Raw genomic sequence first — 18,824 nt, 5'->3', positions numbered from 1 at the left:
AATACCATTTATGGGAAATGTCCAGAATAGACTAGTGGCTGCCAGAGGCTGGAGAATGGGAGAAATGGGGAATGACTGCAAGTGAGCGTAGGGCTTCTTTTGGAGTGAGGAAAATGTTCTCGAATTAGATATGGTTGCACAACTTTGTAAACAAACTAAAGCCCATTGACTGGTACACTTTGAAAATATTAATTTTATGGTATATGAATGTATCTCAGTGAAAAAATGCTTATGCTACTCAAATTCACAGAATCATTCACCAAGTATTTTTTGAACATCTGTTGTGTACATTGAATAGTGTGGCCAAAACCTAGCACATAGTAGGCACTCTAAAATATTTGTTGACTGGGTGACTGTGCTTAACCCTAGAAATAAAGAGATAATTAAGATGTGATTTCCCAAGAAGCCATAAAAAATTGCGTAGCATATTACATGTCACGCTATTTCACTTATCTAAAATTATATGAAGTGCAAATTGAACTATGTGATACAAAGCAGTGGAAACAATGGAAACAGTGACAGACTTTATTTTTGGGGGGTCTAAAATCACTGCAGATGGTGACTACAGTCATGAAATGAAAAGACACTTGCTCCTTGGAAGAAAAGTTATGACCAACCTAGACAGCGTATTGAAAAGCAGAGACATTAGTTTGCCAACCAAAGGTCAAAGCTATGGCTTTTTCCAGTGGTCATGTATGGATGTGAGAGTTAGACTGTGAAGAAAGCTGAGTGCTGAAGAATTGATGCTTTTGAACTGTGGTGTTGGAAAAGACTCTTGAGAGTCCCTTGGACAGTAAGGAGATCAAACCAGTCCATCCTAAAGGAAATCAGTCCTGAATATTCATTGGAAGGACTGATGTTGAAGCTGAAACTCCAATACTTTGGCCACCTGATGCAAAGAACTGACTCATTGGAAAAGACCCTGATGCTGGGAAAGATTGAAGGTGGGAAGAGAAGGGGCAACAGAGGTTGAGATGGTTGGATGGCATCACTGACACAATGTACATGAGTTTGAGTAAGCTCCAGGAGTTGGTGATGGACAGGGAAGCCTGGCATGCTGCAGTCCATGGGGTTGCAGAGTCGGACACGACTGAGCAACTGAACTGAACTGTGCTGATAGAAAGCAGATCAGTAGTTGACTGGGGATGAGGAAGAAGACTGAAGAGAAGTGTGAGGGATAGATTACAAAGACACACTAAGAAACTCTTAGTAATGTTTATTTACCTTGATTGTGGTGACTTTTGTGTGTGTGGAGACAACACCCTTATTGCATCTCATATGTTTTGGCACATGTTTTTTCATTTTCACTTGAGATACTTTTAAAATTCCCTTTTGATTTCCTCTTTGACTCAATAATTGTTCAAGAGTGTGTTGCTTAGTTTCCCTATTTGTGAACTTTCTCATTTTCATGCTGTTATGAATTTCTAGTTTCATTCTGTTATGGTCAGAAAATGTACTTTGAGAGACATAGAACTTCTTAAATGTGTCAAGGTTTGTTTTGTGACCTGACACATGGTCTATCCTGCAGAATATTTCATGTGTGCTTGAGAAGAATGTGTATTCTTCTGCTGCTCTGTGGAAAGTTCTATATATGTCTGTTAGGTCCCTTTGGTCTATAGCATGGTTCAATTCTGTTGTTTCTTTACTGATTTTCTATCTGGGTGTTCTATCCATTATTACAAAGGGGGCATTGAAATCCCTTATTATTATTGTACTGCTGTCAACTTCTGCCTTTGGATCTGTCTATATTTGCTTTATATATTTAGCCTATGAGTGTCTTTTAGCCTATGAGGGTCTTTAAATCTAAAGTGAGGACTTCCCTAGCAGGCAGTGGACAAGAATCCTGCCAATGCAGGGGACCAGGTTTGATCTCTGGTCTGGGAAGATTCCACATGCCACGGAGCAACTAAATCTATGTGCCACAACTACTAAGCACACACTCTAGAGCCCACAAGCCACAATTGCTGAACCTGCATGCTGCAACTACTGAAGCCTGCGTGCCTAGAGCCTGTGCTCCACAACAGGAGAAGCCGCTGCAATGAACAGTAGACTCCACTTGCCACACTAGAGAAAGCCCATACAAAGCAGTGAAGACCCAGCATGGCTAAAAAGAAATAAATAAAAACTGAAAAAGGAGTCTAAAACAAGTCTTCATTGGAAGGACTGATGCTGAAGCTGAAAGTCTAATACTTTGGCCACATGATATGGCCATTGGAAAAGACCCTAATGCTAGGAAAGATTGAAGGCAGGAGGAGAAGGGGGTGACAGAGAATAAGATGGCTGGATAGCACCACCAACTCAATGGACATGAGTTTGAGCAAACTCTGGGACATAGTGAAGGACAGGGAAGCCTGGCATACTGCAGTCCATGGGGTCACAGAGTTGGACATGACTTAGCAACTGAACCACAATCAACAATAACGAAGTGAGTCTATTGCAAATAGCTTACTATTGGATCTTGGGTTTTTCTGCTTTTTTTTTTTAAATCCATTCAGCCACTCTGCCTTTTGATTGGGGGAGTTTAAATGATTTATATATAAAGTAATTGCTGATAGATGAAGACATTATTGTCATTTTGTTCATTGTTTTCTCTCTCTTTTGGAGTTTTGTTCCTCTCTTTCTTGCCGTATTCCTTTATTATTTGATGATTTTTTTGTAGTGGTTTGCTTTGATTCTTTTCTCTTTGTCTTTTGAGTATCTGTTATAATTTTTTCCCCTTGTGCTTAGCTTGAGTCTTGCATAAACTATGATATAACCATTTATTTTAAATTGATAACAACTTAGCTTCAGTTGCATACAAAAAACTCTCCACTTTCACTCCCTCTGCCCCAATTTTGTGTCCTTGTAGTCAGTTTGTTTCATTTTGTATTGTGTGTCTATTAAAAAATTTTTATCTTTAACTGATATATTAGAATTAAAAGTAATTATGCCACCATTATAGTGTTACATTCATCTGTTTGTATATATTTTACCTTGACCTTTACCAATGAGATTTATGCTTTCATATGCTTTTGCATTGCCTTTTTATCATGTTTTGACTTCAACTTGAAGAACTCCCTTAAACATTTCTTGTAAGGCAGGACTAGGGGTTACAAAATTTCTCAGTTTTTGTCTGTCTGGAAAAGAGTTGAACGCTTCTTCATTTCTGAAGGTTAATTTTGCCAGGTATAGTATTCTTGTTTGGCAGTTTTTTTCTTTCAGTACTTTGAATATATCATCTTACTCTCTCCTGTCCTGCAAGATTGCTGTTGTGAAATCTGCTGATATGTGACAAGTCACTTCTCTTACTGCTTTCAAATTTCTCTCTTTATTTTTGACTTCTGACAGCTCGATTATATTAACAATGTGCCATGGTGTAGTCTCCTTTACTTGTTTGGGACCCTTTTAGCAGTATGGGGGCTTCCCTGGTAGCTCAGACGGTAAAGCGTCTGCCTGCAATGCGGGAGACCTGGGTTTGATCCCCAGGTTGGGAAGATCCCCTGGAGAAGGAAATGGCAACCCACTCCAGTACTCTTGCCTGGAAAATTCCATGGATGGAGGAGCCTGGTAGGCTACAGTCCATGGGATCACAAAGAGTCAGACACGACTGAGCAACTTCACTGGTTCACTTAAGTTCCCAGGTGGTGCTGATGCTGTGAATCCAGCAACTTCACTTTCACTTTAGTACCTTGAACCTGGATGTTCATTTCCCTCCCAAGATGTGGGAAACTTAAGCTATTATTTCTTTATATAAGCTTTCCCACTTTCTCTCTCTCTTCTCCTTCTGGGATTCCCAAATGTATATATTGGTCCTTTTGACGAAGTCCAATAAACCCCATTGGCTGTTTTTACTCTTTTAAGTCTTCTTTTTTCCTCTGACTGGACAATTCCCATAATTTCTCTTTAAATATGCTGATTGTTTCTTCTGCTTGACTGAGCCTACTGCTATCTATTGCTTTTTTCTATTTCATTCATTTTATTCTTTAACCCCAGAATTTCTATTCAGTTCTTTTTTGTGATTATCATTTCTTTCTTCAGCTTCTCATTTTGCTCATGTGTACTGTTTCCCTGACTTTTGTGAGTTGTCCAAATTCTCTTGTAGCTTGCTGACCTTCTTTAAAACAATTATTTTGAATTTTCAGGCATGTTATAGATCTCCATCTCTCTGGGTTGGTTGTTGGAAAATTATTTTGTTCTTTTGGTGGTGTAAGTTTCTCAGATTTTTTTTATCTTACTGTATCCTTGCATTGCTGTCTGTGCATTTGAAAGGGCGGTTATGTCTTCCAGACTTTATGGTCTGGCTTCAATGGGGAAAAGATCTTTCATCTATGAGTGGGTTGATGGCACCAGCTGGGTGGGGTACAGCAGTTCCAGCTAAAGTAGGTGCCGTGGTGGCTCTGGTTCTGAGGACTGCAGCAGGAAAGATTCTGGGTGGCTCCAAAGCTAAAAACAGCACTGGGGAAGGCTGCAGGGGTCCTCAGTGTCCAAGGCTGGGAGTGTCTGCAGTGGTGGCAAGGCCTGCTTGAGTCCTCAGTGGTGAAGGCCCCTGGGATCCGTCTGCTCCTCTCTTCCTCTGCAAGGGGGTAGTCACAGCCAAGGAGATCCCTCTTGGTGCCAGGGTGTAGGGCACAGTCATGTGCAAAGTAGCTGCGGAGGTCCAGGGAGTGGGCGTGTGCAAACTGGCAGTGGCACCAGGGTCTGTACTCTTGAGTGTGAACTTTTGTTTCAGTCTACTTATCCTGCAAAGAAATGCTAATATAGGAAATTACTCACTTGACAGATGGAGAGATATCCATATCCTTTCCCCTTAACAACTTAAAGTCCTGATTAGCAATGTGCCTTGGAGGAGTTTCATCCTCACCACACAACATGGGCTCTGGATATACACATTTTTTGTCATTTTTGTGAGTCATGAACAAAGTTTCTAAAATAAGATTCTGAAATAAATAGGCCATTATAAATACTAAGATTAATTTTATGAAGCACCCTGGATTTTTTACTGTTCTGAAATCTGCTGATGGCACAAAGAGTGAAGCCTTTTGTTCTGCTTTCAGTTAAGAAAATCTTGTTATCCATTTATAATATGCTTCACTGAATAGAGTATGACTCAGGGCCTCCCAAGCTCACACTTCCCACGTGCAGCTCAGCATGACATTCAAAGTATTTAACAATCAGCAGGCATGAAGCAGTAACCAAGCACATGGACACTGACCAGCATACCACACTAGTGTGTACCACTTGAATGTCACTTCCACTTAGTACTAGCCTGTGGCCTCACTTTTAGACTGAAAAGGTAAAACAATTTATAGATATCAAAACACCTTAACCCAGAAACTCCTATAACTGCAGGTTTGCATGTCAACTAAGACATAGCATCTCTAGAAACCTTTACCTAAGAGAAAGGATAAAGTAAGTGGGAAAGTCATAGACATTTTTGTTACAAAAAATTATTTCACTACCTAGTGCCTTCCTAAAATAATGAGATACATGATGGAAAATTTGCTGAAAGGAAGAGTAAAGAGGAGTTGATGAAAATTGCTTTTTATCCTATTTTAAATTCATCTTGTTTTATTCAAATATATTTAAAGCATTCACAGGGAAAATAAGTGGTCTCTTTGGTTAGTTGCTTTTAAGAAGTTGTAAGTAGAAGCAGTTTGGTAAAATATGAGGCCCATAACCAAGTAAAGAAATCTTTTTCAAAGCTAAAATAAGCATTATTTAATGGTAAGGGAAATAGGAAGGCATGCAGAAGAGGTGACACAATAATTACTAAGTGGGGGAGGGGTGGATGAACTATCCCACACACACCATCTGTGTGTCGTGTACAGCAAATACTGGGATGAGCCCTGAAAGCAACCCACAGATTTCCATGTGCATCACTGCAGAGCCAGCCTAGTTTCACAGTGACTTCAAGGTGCGGGATAAAATGTCTGATCACAGCTGACTTGATGCCTCCCTGTCCCTCCTCAACTCATCCCCATTCCAGGTAAGATGAGTGCATGGAAGGTGAGGGGACCTAGCAGAAGTCACACGGCAGCTGTGACTGGTGTTTTGGAGGAGGAAGGAGCTCTGATTCAAGGGTGAGGCAGAACAAAATTTTGGAACTGATGATAATTATCCAGAACATATTTCCTCCTTTTACGATGGACATTCCTCTTTAATTTTTGATACTGACCATTCCTGCTTGTGCAGTAAAGGGTTAAACCAGCAGCTTTGGAGTCTTCAAACTCTGCACATTCCAAATCTTCTAGCTCTTGACTTGCTCCTGAGAGATGAGATCCAAACTCTTGGAATATGGTCCCTGATAAGGTTGTTTTTGTGTACCTGGAGGTTGGGGATTTTCCAGAAAGTCTATGCTAACAGCATGATTTACGGTGGGGTCCTTGAGCCATGCCATATCAGTTTGAGCCCTGGAGTAGCTAGACACTGAGAACAAGGTCAGTTCTGTGGGTGCTCCATGCTTATGTGACAAAATCCCCACAAGAACGCTGTACCCCAATGCTGGGGGCTCCTCTAGCTGGCAGCGCCCCTCACCTGTTGTCACTCATCATAGCTGAGAGAAGTAAGCACTATCTATACAAATCCAGGGAGAGAGAACACCTGGAAACGTGAGCCCGCTTCCTCCTGGGCCTTGCCCCCTCAGTCTTTTTCCCTTTGCTGTTTGTAATCTGCATCCCTTCATTGTAATAAACTGTAACTGCCAGTATAACAACTTTTCTGAGTTCTGTAGGTCCTTCTAGTGAATCATTGGCAAGCCTTCTTTCTGAGGGTGGTCTTTTTATTTAACTTGAGGATAGTCTTAGGGACCCCTGACCACAATGTGGTTCTTGCAGAAACTCAGACCGTCTTCCTCCAAATAGCCTCAGGCTGTAAAATACATTGCTTTCCACCCCTGTCATCCAACTTACCCTTCTTCTAGCTGGTCTCTGTGTCCTGAAAAATCCAAGATGAGCACCTTCCAGGCCCAGCAGCTTCTGTACTTCGTCTCACGAGATCCTCGTCTCATTCCCAAGTATAATAGTGTGATGCCAGGGCATCATGTCCCCACTGTGTTCACCCAATGTGTCAGGCAGACAGCTTCTATTTTGATTTTCTGGTTTCACTGAAGTCTTACCTCCCCCCAAAAATGGAACCCAGCCCTCATCTCAGTCAATGCTTAATGCCCAGATCATGTTCTTACTTCTTGGCTCCCATCTTGGCTAGAACTAAACCCTCTCCTCCATGGCCCCAGGGGCCCCCACACCAGACAGACTGCCCTGATCCAGGTTCTGGCCCAGTTCAGTGTCTCCAGGTCACTGCCATGGTTGAAACTCACCCAGAGTCCCTCCTTTGAAACATACTGAATCAGAAGCAGAACAGAATAAACCTCAAAAACACATTTTCCAGCTGACTGTCATCTGTACCTTGGCCTCCATCTGTAGAAGACAAAGCACTGTGCCCTTTGTTCCTGGAGGACTTGGAGTTCTAAGCAGTAGTGAGTGTTGTATCCAGTCTCTGTGAAGATCACTTGTGTGATCTTCTCAGAGATCTCCTCAGGCCACCCCTTCCCTTCCAACTGAGGCTGTCTCCCACACATTGTTCAGGTCTGGGTTTGTGTGTTGTAATTCCTCAGGGAAACCTTTCCTGTGCCTCATTCTAGGTCGGTTTCTCTCGGTCTATGCTTCCATAAAATTATGATCTTTTCAAAGGGTTCAAGTGTGTTTGTAATTACTGGGTTAATGTCTGTCCCCCCCATAGACTGTGGGCTCCATGAATTATGACTTTTTCTTCAGCTGTGTTTGCAATTGCTGGACTAATGTCTGTCCCCCTGCAGACTGCGGGCTCCATGGACACCACCTCCCTTTGTGCTCGCCATGTATCCAGGACCTAGTACCATGCCTGGATCATAGTAGGGCACTTGAGACTAAGAACGAGGTGTATGAACCATGTCACAATCACTTTGTACTTAAAAAAAATTATGACACTGTATTCTTCCATATAAGTTATCTCAGTCTTCATGAACTTTTGCACTTGTAATTTGGTCATCTGTTCACCAAGATGGTTGCCAAGGTAACCCTAGTATAACCAGAAAAAAAGTAGCCCTGCAGGATACAGATGTGCAGGCGTGTGTGCATCAGTCATGCTCCTTCTCCACATGGACCATGGAAGGGAACAGAGCTAATTCTGGAGAGCAGCGCAGACAACCAGAGAGATTGAGCTTGAAAAAGTGGCTGGGAAAATTCTGACATGTGCTACAACAGGGATGGACCTGGAGTGAAATAAGCCAGACACAAAAGAACATATGCCATAGCATTCTATTGATATGAGGTATCTGGAGAAGTCAAATTCATAAAGACTGAAAGGCATCTGTCTCATGGTGGTTGCTGGGGCTGGGAGGGGGATCGGGAGTTGTTGATGGGTAGTTACAGTCTGGGAAAATGAGAAAGTTCTGGAGATGGGTGGTGATGATGGTTACACATCAATGTGAATGTACTTAACGCTACTGAATTGTACACAAAAGAGTAAATTGTGTACAAATTTTCTAATTGGAAAATTTTATGTTATATGTACTTACCACAATAAAACAAAATGAAAAAAAATGAAGAGATTTTTCTAGTTAATCAGAAAGAAATGGATACATTCTTGTTTAAATACTGTAATCAAAGAAGTAGAAATTCCATAAAGACACACATTGGGAAAATATGGCCCATGAGCCACAGTAAGGGGGTCTCCCTGTGACAGGCTCGAGGACACCTTGGTCCAGAGCAGCAGCGGTTGCGGATCGAATGTGTTTATGTTTATTTAGTCTTGCCCCATGAAGTGTGAGTGGAGAGTCCCTGCTTCCTTTGGAGCATCTCCGTCAGCGTTCTGCGCAGAGACGTATATCAGGACAACCAGTGGACATAGTGAGGAGCACTTTTCCGGATGCTGGAGGGAGCGAGCCGCACGTGCACAATGCCTGTTCTGCGCCTCCGTTCCTTGGCTCTTCACCGGTCCTCAGACACAGCAAGCATGCCCGTGACCCATCTCAGGAGGCTAGGAGAGAGGAAGAAGTGTCTGGACGGGACACCTTCCAAGAGGGAGCGACAGACTAATCTACCTAGTGCTCCCAAGGGCAGCCCAACCTGACAGGGATGGCGCACAGCCTTCCCTCACAGACGCGGCCGAACCCAAGTGTGAGCCAGCTCCCTCGGCGCCTCCCACTCCGTGCCTGCGTCCCAGACCCTCCTGCTGTGGAGGAGACCCACTCTGTCCTTGGTTGGTGGTGTGGCATCCGTGTGATTCTGGAGCTTTGCTGCAAGAGGACCTCCAGTCCCAAGATGCTGGGCTGAACATCCCCAGAAGAAAACGGTTCACTCGGAGAGGCTGGAAGGGAATGTCACAGGACAAACACGGTTAAGCAAAAGGCAAAATTGCCCATTTCACACCAAGCCCTCCCGTCTCTCTGCCTAAACTTGTGGCCAGGTGTCAGGCCATGCAGTTGGTCACGGTGCTGTTCTTTGACAAGACGAGAAGGTGCGGCAGTTGGGAGAAGGGGGCCTGCTCTTTCCTACAGAATCTCCTACAGGACACCACCTCTGGCAGCCAAATCCTAGTCCAGTGATCTCCATCCTTACAAGTGACATCATACAATCCCCTCTGACTGGAGCCAGACTAGTCACTGAGCTCCTTAGTTTACTGCAAGACTCCACGGGGTCACAGCTTCTGGCAGAGGGGACTTGATACAAGCTCCGTCGCTCTCCAGAAATACTCATGCAGATGCTGTTTTTCCCAAGCAAGAAAAAGGAGCTAGTTTGATTAGACTAGGAACAAATGTTGTCAAAACAAGTCAGGCAACTTTCTGTAACACAGAGATTGGACACTGCCAGCTACCATTGGACGGTGGCAGCAGCCACAGGTCATGCTGCCGTGGCAGCAACGAGGGCAGAAAGCAGCTGAGGAAGTTGGACCAGAGCCCTGGGCTGGGTGGCTGGGTGACGTGGGTAGGACCGGCAGAGAGCTGGCTCGTCAGTGAAGGGCTGAGATGGATCAGAAGTTAGGGCTGAGGCAGGGAGCTGGGGACCTGAGGGAGAGGGACAGGTGGTCTGTGGACCAGGCAGCGTGGTCGTGCTGAGGTGGGGTGACTTAGGATCATGCAGAACTGGGAAGCTCATTCATTGTAAAAAAGAGTAAAAGATAGATATTCAATGTCAAAAATTCAAACAAGAAAGAGGTATGAAAGTGAGACTAAAAGTCTCTGCCTTTCTCTTCTAGCAGTATATCTTCTCTCCCCAAGATGCCCACTATGTACACCACCTCTCTAATCTTTTCTCTGGGTATTTGGAAACATGCAGGCTTCTTTCTTCCAAATCAGATGTCACATGAAATGCTGCATCCCTTTATTATCATTATTTTAGTCAAATTAAATCTGTATCCAAGCCCCTATCCTCCATTATTCCCAGGACTTTCCTAATTCCAGAGTGGCAAAAACTTCCCAGAGTCCTGTTCTGGCCATGGAGTTTACCAGCTGCTGTGTGAGGCCACAGGGTCCCTTGAGGTCGGCTGCCTCTGCTGATATTGGGCCTTGGAGGCAGAGACACTGACATCTTTGACAACCAGATACCAGTTCCCTGGATCCAGTCCCCCAGGGCACATCAGGTTTTACCCTCCCTGAGGTTAGCCACCACTGGGGCAATATCAAGTCTTCCTCTGGGCCAAAATCCTTATCTTCTGCTGCTATTGGAGAGAAATCTCTGACTAGTTCTTGATGAGGCATTCCCTCCCCCTTACCTTCAGACCCTAGTATAATCTTCAAACCTTACCTTCAAATATTAATATAATCTCTTCACCAAATGTGTTGACTTCTAAGGACCTCTATTTTCTACCTGCAAAAATCACTAAAGCAAGAAATTACTAACCATCTAAGTGCCTTGAAGTAGGGAGTAAACTGAGAACAATGTACAAAATATTGATAATATAACACACACACGGAAATATCACAGGATTACAGAAATGGATCCCACTGTACCTATTCTAAAGCTTGCTTCTTTCACTGAAGAATATATGAGACATATTTCTTTGCCAGTATATTTAGACCAAGATTCCCTTTTTTAAACTGAGCAGTATAGTATCCCATGATTTATTTAGCCATTTCACACTTAATGGAGATGTCAGTTTCCCTTCAAAACCCCCACACCATCAGTGCCACAGTTGTACTCATATATTTAAGTGCACATGTGCATATTTCTGTAAAAGAGAACCTCAGAAGTGAAATTATTGGATTACTAGATTGCTAGATTGGTGGCATATGCTCTTTATATTAAATAAATATTGCCAACTTTTTAAAGATACCGAACTAGTTTATACTTTCGTAGTTTCTAAGCACACCAGTTTCTATACCTCCTCACCAATCTTAATCATTATCAGTCACTTTTTTTTCCAGTCCATTTTGTGGGTGAACAATAGTGTTTCACATTATTTTGTTTTGTATTTCCCTACTTACTGGAGAAGTTGAGCCTCTTTTGAAGGTTGTGGCCGTGTCTATTTCTTCATGATCTTCTCCTAGCTTTAACCTAGTAGTTTAAAAAAATTCTTTTCTTGTTGATTCTAAACAGAATGACTTTTCTGGTCCATGAAACTAAAACTTTGTCTTGTGTAAGTTACGGTTTTCTTATTCCAGTTTTCCCTTTACCTGTCAGCTTTATTTGTGGTCATAATTCTGAGTTACCTGGTAAAGGGTGGGAAAAGTCAGTAAATATTTCAAAGCTCCATCAGGTAATTCTAATCAGCTAAGGCTGAGAGCCACCAGTGAAAGAACAAACAAAACACACAGGGCCTGGGGACCAGAGAAAGGTTCCAGGTGTAGCTGAATTAGTGAGCAACCTCAAGTCACTGAACTGTAGAGGTAAGGCCATTTTTATACCAGCCTTACAACCTCCCTAGTTTTGTTTTACTTTCATTTTCAATCACCATACAGAGGCCAAAGGGAATGACAGGTTTCTCTCCAGCCAGACAGCCTTCAGTGGGACACATTACCCTTCTAATAAAATCCAAACTTCTTCACCTGACTCCATAGGTCTTGCCTGATCTGGTCCATGTCTATTCAACTTCATCCTGAGCCACCCCACCCCACTGCCCCCGCCCCGCATTGCCTTTGCTCACATCAGTCATTTCTTCTTGTTCACGCAGGGTCTTTGCGTCTGCTGCACCTTCCTCTCCCCACCCCCTCCCACTCCTCACTGGCAAAGTGAGCTCCTTCTCTTCTCTCCTTCACAGCCCAGCAGAGATGTCTAAAAACATTACCCCTCATTATTCTCCACTCTGCCCATCACAACTTGTCATTATTTAATGCACTTGTTTATTTGGTTTTGAAAGTAAGTATACCCTCTGACCTATGTACTCCATGGGGGGGGGGGGGGCACCAGGATATTCCACTGCCTGGCACATTTATTAGCACATAGAGGTTATTTCATCACTCTTTGTTGACTGATCCAGTTACAGATCAGCCTCACCAGTGTTTTCTCTAACTCCAACCCTTCCCCCTTGGCCTAGAACAACAACTGAAGAGAAGAGGACAAGGCAGGTCCCTGACACTGTCCTCCCCTGTGGATCATACCTCTTGGTCTCCCAGGTCAGTGGAGACTCTCAAAACTGGTGGGAGCCAGGGCCCCTGCTACTGCTTGGAAGTGTTGCAGCTAGCCATCACTCTCTTCCCCTCAAGCCCTATTCACAGCACCTGGACTCTGCTATCCAGGACAAATAGCTCCTCTTCCAGCTCAAATGGCCTCCTTTCACCTTCTGCATATCAGAATATGGGGAAGGAGAGGAGGCTGAGAAATTTCCCCAGAAGCATTTTGTCACCCTTCTGAAATTTTCTTAAAGCCCCAATAGAAGCCAGGCATAGTATCCCCTCAATTTTTCCATTTCAACCACTATTGGCTAGGAGAACTCTAGGCCAGTTGGGAGGGTCCAGATGCAAGACCTTTGCTCTGATCTTTTCAGCAACCCTAGACTCAACGGGGCTCCTGGTCTCAGAGAGAGGCATCCTACGGTGCTTGGTTATGGGCAGAACATCTGCCCAGCATTGGGATGCAATTAGCCTGTCACTTTAGGTTGTTTAACATGCCAGTCTTGCCTGTGACAAGTTGTCACATCTTTTTACAATGACAGCAAGCAATCCATCCATCTGAAAAACAGGAATTTTACATCCAGAGGAATGCTGAGAAAATTGACCACCAAATCCTGCTGGCCACACCTGGTCCAGCAGAAATTCTTGGCTGGGAGATGGCACTGGTGGGTAAATCTATACATTGCCTCCAGAGGACCAGAAACAAAGTTGTAGACATGATAATTGGGAATTTGTCCATTGACCTGAGGCTTTTCCTATTAAATCCTGGGTCTTCTGAGAAGGACTTCCATATAAGAAAGCCAAGATTTGCTTTTTAGGATGTAACCTATGAAACACTAATCATTCCCCTTTTACTGAAGGCCAGTAGATTTCCTGGCATAATTCACAAGGTTCTCCAGTCCACAGGAGATTAAATGTTAATTACCTGGAAAGGTCTTAGGAATATAGTTTGTACAGTAGTGATTCATACCAGTAACCACTTCAGCTTATTTCCAAACTGTCACACAGTCATGGGGAAGCACAACACAAATGTCACCAACACATCCTGCCCTTCCTGCACACCTATACCACCACCTGTTAAAACTTTCCTTAGATTGGCTTTTCTACAGCCCTTCAGTGGGGTTCTGGAGAGGGTCCCAGCTAGGCCCTGGGTTATCTTGTGCCCCACTGTGGATAATGCCATCACCCCCAGGACCCTGCCCCCAAACTCCTGGGCTCCAATTGGTCATGGAATTTTCTGCTTTAAGCCTAGATTTAGTGCTTTGGCTAAAGAAAAATAACTTTACTGAGGCCCATAAAATGCATTTTTTAAAAATTTGAATTACCTATGTTATTGAATAAAAGGATTGAAAGAGAAATCTGGGAATGCTTGTTCACCACTCAAATGTCAAAGCTCTGCTTCCTGTGAGAAGCAGTAATGAGGAAGCAGTTTTGCAGGGTTTCATACTGAAATTAGGTCTGGACTCTCCCAGCATGGGGCTGACTGGTCATAGCCTTTCCCAGCTTTCCCTGTGTCTCTGTTCAGTCACTTAGTCATGTCAGACTCTTTACAATCCTATGGACTATAGCCTGCCAGGCTCCTCTGTCCGTGGAGTTTTCCAGGCAAGAATACTGGAGTGGGTTGCTGTTTCCTTCTCCAGGGGATCTTCCTGACCCAGGGATTGAACCTGTGTCTCCTGCATTGGCAGGCAGATTCTTTACCACTGAGCCACCTGGGAAGCCCCACTGCTTCCCCTTATTCTCTTGGTAATCATATCCACCCGCCCTTGGAGTCAACCATTACCTGAGGAAGATGGTTATGATGACTCAAGCTCTTTATTTTCAGCCCACACCTTTCTAGATCTCTACCTAGATGTCTTGTGGAAACATCTCAGCAAGTCCAAACGACCTCACCACCTAAGCCTTTGGGATCTGCCACCACTACAATCATTGCCTGAATTCAGACCCTCCACCATGGGCTCGTATTTCTTTCTCCATTACCACCCGACCCCAGCACCCTCCCTATCTCTCTAATTGTATGCCCCCCACCCCCCTGCATGCTGCAGCATCCTAGCCCCTTGATTTCACAACAGATGGGATCTGTGTTTTCCCGGTCACCCTCCTCTTCTGCTGGGAGCCCTGCCAGGCATTCTGTGGCTGCCTGGGACCTGCACACTCTATCTCCCTCCCCTGGGTCAGAGGTCACTCATATAGAATGGGCACACAAGGCTAGCTGGGCTACCTGGATGCCTAACCAGGATCCAAATTGGGCCACAGAAAGATGATTCATGGCGGAGGGAAGTGTAAGGATGAAACTCTAGAGAATTTCCCTGCCATGAAGAGGACACGAGGACAACATGTAGAGTTAGGAGACAGAATATCGTTTTGGGGATATTTACATTTTTGAGGCTCAGATATCTTTCTGCCCTTCCTCTGACTTGCTTGCTTAGCTTGTCCCTAGAATCTGTGAGCCTAAGCTACTTGTAGTGGTTTTTTGCAGGTTTGTGTGTTTGCTTGCTTTAGGGAGGAGAGTTTATTGTTATTTACAGCCGAAAGAGGAGAGAAATGTTTGATTTGTCCCCCATCTGCTCCCTCTCCTGCTCCAGCACATACACAGTGCCTGGTGTATATTAAGTACTTGAGTATCCTTCCCAAGTGCTTTTCTCTCCCTCTGGAATAAAACTTTGAAGGCATAAAGCCATGTCTTATTTGTATCCCATATGCTTCCCAGGTGGTGGTAGTGGTAAAGAACCTGCCTGCCAGTGCAGGAGACATAAGAGATGTAGGTTCGATCCCTGGGTTTGAGCAGCTCTTTGCGTTATGCTGGCTTCCCTTGTAGCTCAGATGGTAAAGAATCTGCCTGCAGTTCAGGAGATCCGGGTTCAATCCCTGGGTCAGGAAGATCCCCTGGAGAAGGAAATGGCAACCCACTCTAGTATCCTTGCCTGGAAAATCCCATGGACAGAGGAGCCTGGTGGGCTACAGTCTGTGGGGTCACAAAGAGTCAGGCATGACTGAGTGACTAACACTTGCATTATGCTAAAAGTCTTGTACATGTTTTCATACAAATATAAAGTGTTTACTGTTTTTTATTCCTGAAATGCATATTGAATATGCAAGCTACAAAAGCGAGAAAGAATACTAAAGTACTATCCCTGGGGTGGGAAGATCCCCTGCAGGAGGGCATGGCAACCTACTGCAGTACTCTTGCCTGGAGACACTAATGCACAGAGGAGCCTGGTGGGCTACAGTCCATAGGGTTATAAAAAGCCAGACATGACTGGAGCTACTTAGCACATAACACAGAGTACCAAGGACACTGCTTGACAGTGGTCAAGAATGTTTACTACTCTTGTCTTAAAGAAAGGAAAAGAGCTAATGTAGAGTAGTGGGTCAGTGATAGAAAAGAGGATTGACTTAGAGCAGTATTTGATGGTAGAATCAACCAACTCAATCAGTCATTATGTGTGGTACAAACAGAAAAATCAGCAGATCTTCTGATTTCTGTCTGCCTGGCTTAGGTAGCTGTATGGATAGTGGTGGCCTGCACTGTGTGGAGAGCACAGGGGAGAAGCATGTTTCTTCTCCTCTCAAGATCCCCTGTGCTTCTCTTTGAGCCCAAGGAATTTTCCACGTCTTCCCACTGTACCCTAGGAATATAACTGCAGCCATCCTCAGGAACAAGCACCTGTGAACACCTGCTCTGTTTAGAACAAGAGTAGCTATTTTTGGATTCCTATTAGTTAAAAATCAACTCACACATTTCAAATTATTAAAATTCAAAAAATGAACAAAGGTTTCTTATTTAAGTAAAATTTGACTAGGAAATGGTAGTTTTAAATGTGAATGTTCAACCTTTTATCAAATGAACAACGATAAATTAATTTCATGCACTTAAGATGCAGATTCAGTCCCTGAGATATGTGGCTAGAAATGGGGCTGCTGGCAAGTGAGGGTGTGGACAGGTTCCTGCCATGGTGTGGCTATGATTGAAATGCACAATTTCCCCATTTTTAGAAAACATGAATCTTCCTGGGTGTGTTATCTACCTTTGTTTCCGTCAGTCATTTGAGGTCCTTTGTGGATAAGTCAGGCTGTCTCAGGTGGACAGTGTACATATGCTCAGTTGCTAAGTTATGGCTGATGCTCTGTGACCCCAGGGGCTATAGCCCACCACGCTCCTCTGTCTAAGAGATTTTCCAGGCAAAAATACTGGGGTGGGTTGCCATTTCCTTCTCCACATATGAACGATATCAATGTTAAAATGAAAAATAACCATAGGCTGAAAGGAAATGAAGGCTGTGTCAAGGTGTGTGTGTTTGTGTGTGTGTATGTTTGTGTGATGAGAAAGAGAGGACCAAGAAGAGACTCCCTTTCCCCAGTCATTTATGGAAATCTATTTCAGGTCAACTGGCACAAACTGTGAGTTCTGGCCTTGGGCAAAAATCTCTATTTGCAGTCAGAAAATTAATGGGTGGTGCCTTAAAATGGGTTGGCCTTAGCTGAATCAATGTCTGATGTGCAATCTTTCCTGAGATCAATTTCCCAATGAGGATCCTAGGTGGAAACTAACTGAAGTGGATGACTGAAAAGACTGAACTTTTCAGTCCTCTCACACATTCATTAAACGTTCATTTAGTTAAAGAAAAGACAATTTTCTTACAGAGCAGCTCTTTGCATTATGATGAAAGTCTTGTACATGTTTCCATATAAATATAAAATGGCTACTATTTTAAATTCCGGAAATATTTCTTAAACATACAAGCTACAAAAGCGAGAAAGAATATTAAAGTAGTATTTTGGGGGTTGATGCCATGCTTTGATGAAATTAAAGGGTAACTCTTTCCATCCCTTCAATTTTGAGGCAATTTTTAAAAACCCTCTTTGGCATGTAGCTGAACTCAAACTGTCCTTCTAAGACCTGGAGACGCAAAGGCTAGAAACAAAATTATTTCTACCTTAGAGAAATGAACAATCACATAAGTGCACAAGGAGATTTGTATAAGGGTTGTCTTTGTAGCATTTATTTACAGTAGCAAAAAAAGAAAAAAAGAAAGAAAGAAAACGAACACTGAAAGGCAAATAACTGTAAATCCTAGGGGAGTGGCTAAATAAACTGTCTTAAGCTATCAAGATGGTAGAGTAGAAGGACTCCACTTGTCTTCTGCGAGAACACAAAAGTCACAGCTAGCTGCTGAACAACCATCAACAGGAGAATGTTGGATCCCACCAAAAAAGATACCCCACATCCAAGAGCAAAGGAGAAGCCCCAACAAGATGGTAGGAGGGGTGCAATTGTGTTTAGCATCTCAGACCCGCCAGAGATCTCGGAGGGTGCAAACAAAGCTTGTGTGCACCAGGACCGAGGGAAAAATGCTGTGAACCCCCCACAAGAGACTGAGCCAGACCTGCCCTTTGAGTGTTGAGTGTCTCCTGCAGAGGCACGGGTCAGCAGTGACCTGCCATGGGGGCAGGGGGTCTGGCTGCAGCAGACCTGGGAGGCGCAACATGTGTTTTAAGTCTTCTTGGAGGAGATTGCCTTTAGTACCACTATAGAGCCATCAAGCAGACAACCCACAAACTGGAGAACAATTATATCAAAGAAATTCTCACACTGTTGCAAAAGTTCTAGGGCTCACAACAGATTTCCCAACCTGGGGATCACACAAAAGTACTCAGAACCCGCAGGGAAACAGACTCTTGGAGGGCACAACAAAAGCTTGTGCACACCAGGACCCAGGAGAAAGGAGCAGTGACCCCACAAGAGACTGAGCCAGGCTTGCCTGTGAATGTCTTGGAGTCTCCAGCAAAGGTGTGGGTCAAGTATCCTGCCATGGGGTCAGGGGCACTGATCAAAGCAGTCCTGGGAGCCTCCTTTTGAAGGAGGTCGCCATTACCACTGTTACCCCATGGTTTGGCCTAGGGCAAACTACAGGGAGGGAAACATCCCTACCATCAGCAGAAGATTAGATTAAAGATTTACTGAGCATGGCCTTGCTCATCAGAGCAAGACCCAGTTTTACCCACAGCCAATCCCTCCAATCAGGAAGCTTCCACAAGCCTCTTAACCTCATCTATCAGGGGGCAGACAGAATGAAAACTACAATCACAGAAAAGGAAGCAAAATGATCACTTGGATCACAACCTTGTCTAATGCAATGAAACTATGAGCCATGCTATTTAGGGCCACCCAAGACAAGCTGGTTATATGGGAAGTTCTGACAAAAAAATGGTCCACTGGAGAAGGGAATGGCAAATCCCTTCAGCATTCTTGCCTTGA

The 18,824-nt window shown here is 43.8% G+C and overlaps 1 long non-coding RNA gene across 2 annotated transcripts; it reads right to left on the bottom strand.

Moving 5' to 3' along the window:
• Positions 1-8,255: 8,255 nt before the first annotated feature.
• LOC110123233 (uncharacterized) lies at positions 8,256-12,310 on the bottom strand. Of its 2 annotated transcripts, none has more exons than XR_011486453.1 (4): positions 12,100-12,310; positions 11,441-11,510; positions 9,207-10,835; positions 8,256-8,994 (listed from the first exon to the last, which is right to left on the bottom strand). It is a non-coding gene; the product is annotated as an uncharacterized lncRNA (long non-coding RNA). The 2 variants fall into 2 exon arrangements; XR_011486452.1 differs by having other exon boundaries at positions 9,207-9,324.
• Positions 12,311-18,824: the final 6,514 nt, after the last annotated feature.

This window comes from Odocoileus virginianus, unplaced genomic scaffold (assembly GCF_023699985.2).
Source record: "Odocoileus virginianus isolate 20LAN1187 ecotype Illinois unplaced genomic scaffold, Ovbor_1.2 Unplaced_Contig_14, whole genome shotgun sequence".
NCBI lineage: Eukaryota > Metazoa > Chordata > Mammalia > Artiodactyla > Cervidae > Odocoileus > Odocoileus virginianus.
The sequence above is the reverse complement of the archived record's forward strand: the minus strand, read 5'-3'. Positions and strand labels throughout refer to the sequence as shown.